Consider the following 9043-nt stretch of genomic DNA (forward strand, 5'->3'; position numbering starts at 1 on the left):
ATTTTGCTACAGATTACACAGTTCCTTTTTATACCATAGGAACTCTGTATACTTTGCCGAGGTCATTCACAGACCTTCACAAAATCTTAAGGGGCCTACCAGCTCTCTACATATTATTCCATCCCATAACATGACTGCCTCCTCCTTGCTGGCACTGCAACCTTGTTGGGACATGGTGGCCATCCAACAACCATCCAATACTTCATCCTTCTGGACCATCCAGGGTTGCACGGCACTCACCCGTAAACAAGACTGGCTTAAACTCAGTCTTCATGCACGTCTGGCCCACTGCAACCTATTTCGGCTTGTGAGCACGGTTTTGGGATGGCTGAATAGTAGGTTTATGCAAAACTGCAAGCCTCTGGAGGTTCCTACACTTTGAGAATACGTGATGTATATATATTATCCTGTGACTACAGAACATCATATCAGTCACAGTCTCCTGTATGTATTATACTATGTGCACAGACATCCCATGTTATATACAGGATAATAATATCCTGTAATATCTGATGTCTGTAGTCACAGTATAATATATACCAGTCACATATTCTTCTGTATACTGGACATAATATACTATGTGCACAGACATCAGATGTTATACACAGGATAATATGCAGCTGATGTAATATCTGACATTCTGTCGGCACATTATAATATATACTAGCCACGTATTCTCTTGTATACTGGATATAATGTATTATGTTCACAGACATTAGATGGTATATGCGTAGTGACCCGGTCCAGACTGGGTATGTCCCTTTAAGTAACCCTGAACCGTAAGTAGCTTTTGTACACCTCAACTCACCCCTAAGTTATCCTTTTATTGTTATATGGTTTAAATGAATCCATTACTCACTAATTTCATATATTGCTCAGGTATGTATTTCAGTGTTCTATTAAGTGCACTTTTCATTTGGTGTGTTCCAGCACTATATGCCGGTGAAATGCATGATTTATAAATTAATCTCACAATGTGAAGTCTGACACAAGAATTGAGAGTTCTCCTAATTGGTCAGTGACCCTGTCACCAAGATTCAATGGGAGGAGCTACCTCCAGTCTCTGTGGAGACAAGACAGGGTTCTGGGAAGTTCCCTGAGGAGTCTGGTTCAAGATGTGACCCAGAGCAGACCACATGTGAGGGATCTCTTGACCCCCTCCAGACTCCCAAGCCTGGAGGTTCATCCTTCTCTTCAACTCAATACTTACAGCCAGGCCTAATTCCCTGGATCTTCCCGTAACTTCCACGGCCAAGATGGCTAAAGACTTTTAACCTTTTTCTAAACCTGGGTCCCCGCTGTCCGGTTTAAGGCATGTTTCTCCAGCCTTAGGTCACACTAATTGTGTACAGAAGAACCTATTGCTCCGCGTGTTGAGGAAATTGAGGGTCTCCAGCCTCACCGCAAATTATCCGTTATTTACTTCAAGTATATTTCTGCACGTACCGTGACCAGCTGAGAAAATGAATACGGGATTTCAGGTCTGTAAATATCGCCATATATTCCCTCTTCTGCCTTTATGCCACCAAGAGACTTTGAACTCTCTTATAATTACCTGCAAGTACTGCTCCTAACTAATGCAGGTTCTTAAATCTCCAGAACCACAATTCTGTGTCAGAATCCAATCCTGAACTGTATTGGCCGTAGATTCCCTACGTGAACTGTTACCGTTACTCCATGTTATATCTCCCCGTTCTGCTGAAGTAAAGCAGCTGTTATCTCCAAGACCTGTTGTCTGTGGTTATTCATTTGGCTGTGGACACTGCGTGGGGGTGTACAACAGTGAAAGGACTAACCCCATACCTGGGCTGTTGCATATGCAGTACAGGATATGTCACTGATATAATATATACCAGCCACATATTATCCAGTATACAACATCCGATATCTGTGTACATATTATCCTGTATTCTGGATGTGGCATAGTATGTCACCAATTATCCTGCCTCCATATTTTTAAATGTAACCAGATCTACTACAAAGAAAGGATATAACTGGATGTCACTTACCGTATATTCTGCTTATAAAAAAAAAAAAAATCCTCACGTTAACTTTTTGCCACTAAATCAGTGTATGTAATGTAGCATTAGTATACTCATCTATTGCTGTCTTCTCCAGTGTCCGGTGCCATTCTTCTCCTCTTCTTAGTGACGTCACCGCTCTTCCGACTGTACAGGTCACACTGTGCTGTAGGTGCGACCCGGAAGTGGCTTCTACTATGTAAGTAATGAGGAGCCTCTTTCTCGGGCTCCATAGACTTACATTGTTAAAGAGCCTGGCTGACTGACAGAGTGCAAGGAGACCCAGAGTCTGAATCACCGTCCCGTGACTTAAAAGAGCGGAGCAGTGCTGAATCCCAGAGAAGACCATGGTAGGTGAATATATTACGACACTGACACTGCATGCACATATACACTGGTTTAGGGAAATTAAAGTTATTGCGCGGCTTCTTTTTAGTCGACTGTTTTGTCTATTTTACAACAAAGGTGACTATAGAGGAATTAATTCTACGAGGACAATATGCCTTATACCAGCCACACGCTTGTTTTCCCAAGAACCTGTGCAGTATTGTTGCTTCAGTTACAGTAAGTAGTAAAGCAAGCAGTGGTGGTAAACGGGGTTCTATTATTGTATCTGTGCAGTATGCTAGGATCTGTAACTGCCTCTTTAGATTAAAGGGGTTTTCCTAGCTCTAGATACATTTCTGTAGTCACTTTGTCAGCACAGATTGCTGAATCGTGATAGTGTGCTATGTGCACACTTTCACGATTCCTATGTATTCCCAGTGTAGTGTCCACAAGTATGTGATTTGCATAGTCGAAGTCAAGTTCCGACTACAGTCTCAGCTGCCTCTCTAGGTAGCACACCGAGACACAGAAGTGGATGAGAATCTAGTCAGCATTTCACTACAGCTATCCCATCATTACACATAAACCCTTGTAACCTCTACTCCCTTTATGAAGCAGCCAGAGTTAAACACAATAAGGATGAGCCGTTGCGGTGTGCTTGACCCCCAGGTCAAAAGTTTCCAGCCAGCCCCTGAGGAAGCATTACTGAGATCTTTTGTGTTGTGAAATAGGTTATTTCATTCGATGAGCGAGCTTTTTGCTTTTGCATTGGGTGATCGGCAGCTTGTTTATATGGCAAGATAATCGCCAAACAAGAGTATTTAACAATGCTCGTTGAAGATTATCTTGCAGTGTAAATGCCACTTTGGGCTCTGTTCACATGATCATTTAGCTTTTCCACTTGTCTGTTCTGTTTAGGACAAACCTTTACAGATATCCAGCATTAGTATTGTTTGAAAACTAAACAAATAGTAACCAGACAAACGCCTTATAATTCAATGGGGCCACTCTGCTTCAGTTTGAAACAGGAAAGTGCAGGATCCTAATTCTGTTTAACTGTGTCATGTCTGTTCTAAATGGAACAGACAGACAAATGAACATGTGAACAGCGCTTAAGGGGTTACTGTGCCGTTTGTCGGATGCAGCTGCAGAGGCAGTTTTGGCAGAAATCACACACATACTGTACATACATAGTATTTTTTAGATTATAAAAAAAATTTGGGAGGAAAACGGGGTCCGTCTTATAATCCGAACGTGGCTTACCGAGGGGTGGCTTTGGTGGAGTGGGTCAAAGGATGCAGAGTCGCTGCTGCAGCAAGCTGGCGGCAGCAGGAATGGGCTGATGCTGCGGGCCTCTGGTTGGGAGGAGGGGGTGGTTGGCGGTCCAAGGCTGCAGCGGGCTCCAGGCTTTTCCAAAATGTCACGAGTCCCCGCACTATAAGATGCACCATTTCGTTATAAAGATGTTTTTCCTATTTTCCACTCCAAATTTCCTCCTGACAAGTGCACAAACCTCATCAACTACAAAGAACGTCTGAGTGCTGTGCTTGCCAACAAGGGTTTATCCACCAAGTATTAACTCTTGTTTGCCAGAGGGATCAAATACTTATTTCTCACTGCAGAAAGCAAATAAATTTATATAATTTATACAATGTGATTTTCTGGATTTTAGGCTAATTTCACATTCGCGCTTTCTAGCGCAGCGACGGCCTGCTCACGGCCGCAGCTAAGCCCCGCCCCCCCGTCGGCTCCCTGCCCGCCCCTTCCGGTCATCGCCGCCTTCTAGCGCACATGGGCGCTTGCGATCTGCGCACCCTATCTTTAGCATAGGGTGCGCAGATCGTGCGCTGGCCGTGCGCTAGCAGGATTTTGGCGTGCGCTGCGCACTTTTGAAGGTGCGCCGTGTGCTCTGAAATGCAACATGCTGCGTTCGGCGCACACGGGCACACCTTCAAAAGTGCGCAGCGCACGGCAAAATCCTGCTAGCACACGGCCAGTGCACGATCTGCGCACCCTATGCTAAAGATAGGGTGCGCAGATCGCAAGCGCCCATGTGCGCTAGAAGGCGATGACCGGAAGGGGCGGGCAGGGAGCCGGCGGGGGCGGGGCTTAGCGGCGGCCGTGCGCAGGCCGTCGCTGCAATAGAAAGCACGAATGTGAAACTAGCCTTATTTTTGATATTCTCTCTCTCAATGTTAATATATACAGTGGGGGAAGTGTTGTGAGTTCATTTTCCCCTTCGTCACTGAGGTCTGGTGAACTCCCTATTCTGGTAAAGGAAGGTAATGAGCCTGATTATCAGGCACCTGAGCCTAATGATGATGACTGGCTGAATGGAGTCACTGACTGGATATAAGGCTGCCGACGCCCTTCTGCCCTGCCGGTGATTTCTCTGTGGACTTCTAGGACACCAGTCTGATTCCTGCTCCTCTAAAGCTAAGTTTTCTGCTTTGCCTTTTTGCATTTGTGTTTTGTTTTTGTTTGCCTTGCTTTTCTGGATTCTGCCATTCCCTGCTGGGGTGAGCTGAATCTCCTTTTGCCGGTTGCTCTGTCTTCAGAATATTCCTGAGTACTGACATAGTCTTTTTGAAGCCTAGCGTCTTCAGGGCCTTTTTCACTGTCAGTCTGTTGGCTCTTTTCATAGGGTTTTTCACGGATTGCAGACAGCAGCCTTCCTGTCCTTTCCTATCTAGTTAGCTTGGGCCCCGTCTATGCTCAGTCTTTCTGTCTGTGTTGTGTTCTTTCTTCTTGCCTCACCGTCATTATATGTGGGGGGCTGCCTTTTGCTTTGGGGTCTGCTCTGGGGCAGTTTAGATTTCCCTTTCTGTCTTTAGGCTATCTAGTCCTCCGGCTGGGATCGAGGGGTCTAAGGCATCGTAGGAACCCCCCACGGCTACTGCTAGTTGTGTTGATAGGTTCAGGGGTCTGCAATCCAATAGCTGCCAACCTCTCTGGTTTTCTGGACTTAGCTTGCATTTCTGTTTTTGCCTCCTACGGTGACTCAATCATAACAGAATCACCCGCCATACCGCAGATCCTAGGGTACTCAATAGCAGGAAAGAATTGTGTTTTAAAAAAAAAAAGGTGTGTGTATATTCTTTCCTCTATATCTCTGAGGCCGTAGGGGGAATTTTTTTCTCTCAATGGAGATAAAGCAATTGTCTGATCGTGTGGAGCAGCTCGCTGCGGAAGTGCGGGGAATTTCCGCCTATCTTGCTTGTTCGCATGCTGTTGAACCAAAGATCCCTATACCTGATGTATTTTTTGGGGATCGATCTAAATTTTTGAGTTTCAAAAATAATTGTAAATTATTTTTTGCCTTGAAGCCTAACTCGTCAGGGAGCTCCGAGCAGCAGGTTAAAATTGTCATCTCTTTGCTGCGTGGCGATCCCCAGGATTGGGCATTTTCTTTGAAACCAGATGATCCTATTCTGACTAATGTGAACACATTCTTTCAAGCCTTGGGGTTGTTGTATGACGAACCTAATGCTATTGATCAGGATGAAAAGACCCTGTTGGCATTGAACCAGGGTCGAGATTCTGCAGAGTTGTACTGTCAAAAGTTCCGAAAGTGGGCGGTCCTTACTACCTGGAATGATAATGCCTTGGCTGCTCTCTTTCGGAAGGGTTTGTCAGAAGCTGTAAAAGATACTATGGTGGGATTTCCTGTTCCCTCTGGTCTGGACGATTCTATGTCATTAGCCATTCAGGTTGATCGGCGTTTACGTGAACACAGGATTGCACGAGAGGTGTTGCCACCGGTTGAACAGACGTCTGAACCTATGCAATGTGATAGAGTTTTGTCTAAGGCGCAACGTCAGGAGTTCAGAAGGCGTAATAAGCTGTGTTTTTTCTGTGGAGATGCCTCGCATATTATTTCTGTTTGTCCTAAACGAGAGAAACGCTTTGCACACACGTTTTCTGTTGGTGGTGTTCAACCTAAGTTTCTTCTGGCAATTACTCTGATCTGCTCCCTGTCCACATTTTCCACCAAGGCTTTTGTGGATTCGGGAGCAGTGCTAAACCTAATGGACTTGGATTTTTCTAAACGTTGTGGATTTCTTATGACACCTCTGCAGACGCCTATCCCTTTGAGGGGGATTGATGCTACTCCTTTGGCGAAAAATAAACCTCAGTTTTGGACCCAGGTGGTCATGCGGGTCGCCCCAGACCATCAAGAAAATTGCAGATTTTTGGTGTTGCATGGTCTGCATGATGCCGTTGTTCTGGGGTTTCTCTGGTTGCAAATTCATAATCCAGTTTTGGATTGGAAATCTGTGTCTGTGGTGAGTTGAGGTTGTCGGTGTGCCTTTAGTGAGGCTCCGGTTTTTTCCACCTCTCCTCAGTCGCATGATGTTCCTGACTATTTGGCGGACTTTTATGATGTATTTAGTGAGCATGAGTCTGCGTCCTTGCCTCCTCATAGGAGTTATGACTGTGCAATTGAACTGAGCCCGGGGTGTAAATTTCCCAAGGGTCGGCTCTTCAATTTATCTGTACCCGAGCACGAGGCTATGCGGTCCTATATTAAGGAGGCGTTGGAGAAGGGTCATATTAGACCATCCTCTTCACCCTTAGGTGCCGGTTTTTTTTTTGTGGCCAAAAAGGATGGTTCTTTAAGGCCTTGTATTGATTATCGTGCCCTCAACAAAATTACTATTAAATATCAGTATCCGTTACCCCTGATTTCGGATCTATTCTCTAGAGTTAGAGGTGCTTGCTGGTTTACCAAGCTTGACCTCAGGGGGGCGTATAATCTTATCCGCATTAAGCAGGGGGATGAATGGAAGACAGCGTTTAATACTCCGGAGGGACATTTTGAGTACCTGGTGATGCCTTTTGGGCTCACTAATGCCCCTTCTGTTTTACAGTGCTTCATGAACGATATTTTCCGAGACTTTGTCGATAAATTTTTGATTATCTGGATGATATTTTGATCTTCTCCAAGGATTGGGATTCTCATGTGGAACATATTCGGACTGTGTTCCGGATCTTGAGGGAGAATTCCCTGTATGTCAAAGGTTCGAAATGCCTTTTTGGAGTACAGAGGATTTCATTTTTGGGATTTATTTTGTCTCCGTCAACTATTGAAATGGATCCGGCCAAGGTACAGGCCATTTATGATTGGGTTCAGCCCACTTCTTTGAAGGCCCTCCAGAAGTTTTTGGGTTTTGCTAATTTTTATCAGAAATTTATAGCAAAATTTTCTAGTATTGCCTAGCCATTGACTGATCTGACTAAGAAGGGTGCTGATGTGTTGAATTGGTCTCCGGAGGCTGTTGCTTCCTTTCAGGAGCTGAAGCGAAGATTTACCTCCACCCCGGTTTTGCGGCAACCTGATGTCTCACTCCTGTTCCAGGTAGAGGTGGATGCTTCTGAGATTGGTGCAGGAGCTGTTTTGTCCCAAAAGGATCCTGTAACATCTAAAATGAATCCCTGTGCTTTCTTTTCCCGAAAGTTCTCTCCATCTGAACGTAACTATGATGTGGGGAATCGGGAACTGTTGGCCATGAAATGGGCATTTGAGGAGGGGAGATATTGGTTGGAGGGAGCTAAACATCAAGTTGTGGTCCTCACTGACCACAAGAATTTGATTTACCTAGAGTCGGCTAAACGCGTGAACCCTAGACAGGCTAGGTGGGCCTTGTTTTTTACACGTTTTGATTTTGTGGTCTCTTTTCTTCCTGGAACTAAGAATGTTAAGGCAGATGCCCTCTCTAGGAGCTTCTTTGCTGATTCTCCTGTGGTGACCAAGCCTGCTACCATCTTAGGCGAAGGGGTAGTTCTTTCTGCCATCTCGCCCGATTTGAGACTTGCTCTGCAAGAGTTCCAGGAGGACAAACCTGAGCGTTGTCCCAGTGGAAAGTTGTATGTTCCTGACCAGTGGAAGAAGAGAGTGATGTCTGAAGTTCATTGCTCTACATTGGCTGGTCATCCAGGTATTTTTGGTACTAGAGATCTGGTGAGTCGCTCTTTTTGGTGGCCCACCTTGTCTCATGATGTCAGGAATTTTGTGCAGTCCTGTGGGACTTGCTCCCGGTCTAAATCTTGTTCTCGCTCTAGTGGGTTGTTGATGCCTTTGCCGGTCCCCAGGAGGCCATGGACCCATATTTCAATGGATTTCATCTCTGATATGCCGGTCTCTCAAAGAATGACTGTTATTTGGGTGATTTGTGATAGGTTCTCTAAGATGGTTCATCTTGTACCACTCCCTAAGTTGCCGTCTTCCTCTGAGTTGGTGCCCCTGTTTTTGCAACAGGTGGTTCGCTTGCACGGGATTCCTGAGAACATTGTATCTGACAGAGGAGTTCAGTTTGTGTCTAGATTTTGAAGGACTTTCTGTTCCAAGCTGGGAATTCAGTTGTCCTTCTCCTCTGCGTTTCACCCTCAGACCAATGGGCAGACAGAGAGAACAAACCAGACATTGGAGTCGTATTTGAGAAGTTTTATTTCCGCTGATCAGGATGATTGGGTTTCATTTTTGCCCTTGGCCGAATTTGCTTTAAATAATAGAGCTAGTTCTGCCACTTTGATGTCACCTTTTTTTTGTAACTTTGGGTTTCATCCTCGATTTTCTTCAGGGCAGGTGGAGCCTTCTGCCTGCCCAGGTGTTGACACTGTGGTGGAGAGAATGCACCAGATCTGGGACCAAGTGGTGGATAAGTTATCTCTCTCCCAGGAAAAGGCCCAGCGGT

Source organism: Dendrobates tinctorius, unplaced genomic scaffold (assembly GCF_039654945.1).
Source record: "Dendrobates tinctorius isolate UK_male_01 unplaced genomic scaffold, ASM3965494v1 ptg000035l, whole genome shotgun sequence".
In the NCBI taxonomy this organism is placed as follows: domain Eukaryota; kingdom Metazoa; phylum Chordata; class Amphibia; order Anura; family Dendrobatidae; genus Dendrobates; species Dendrobates tinctorius.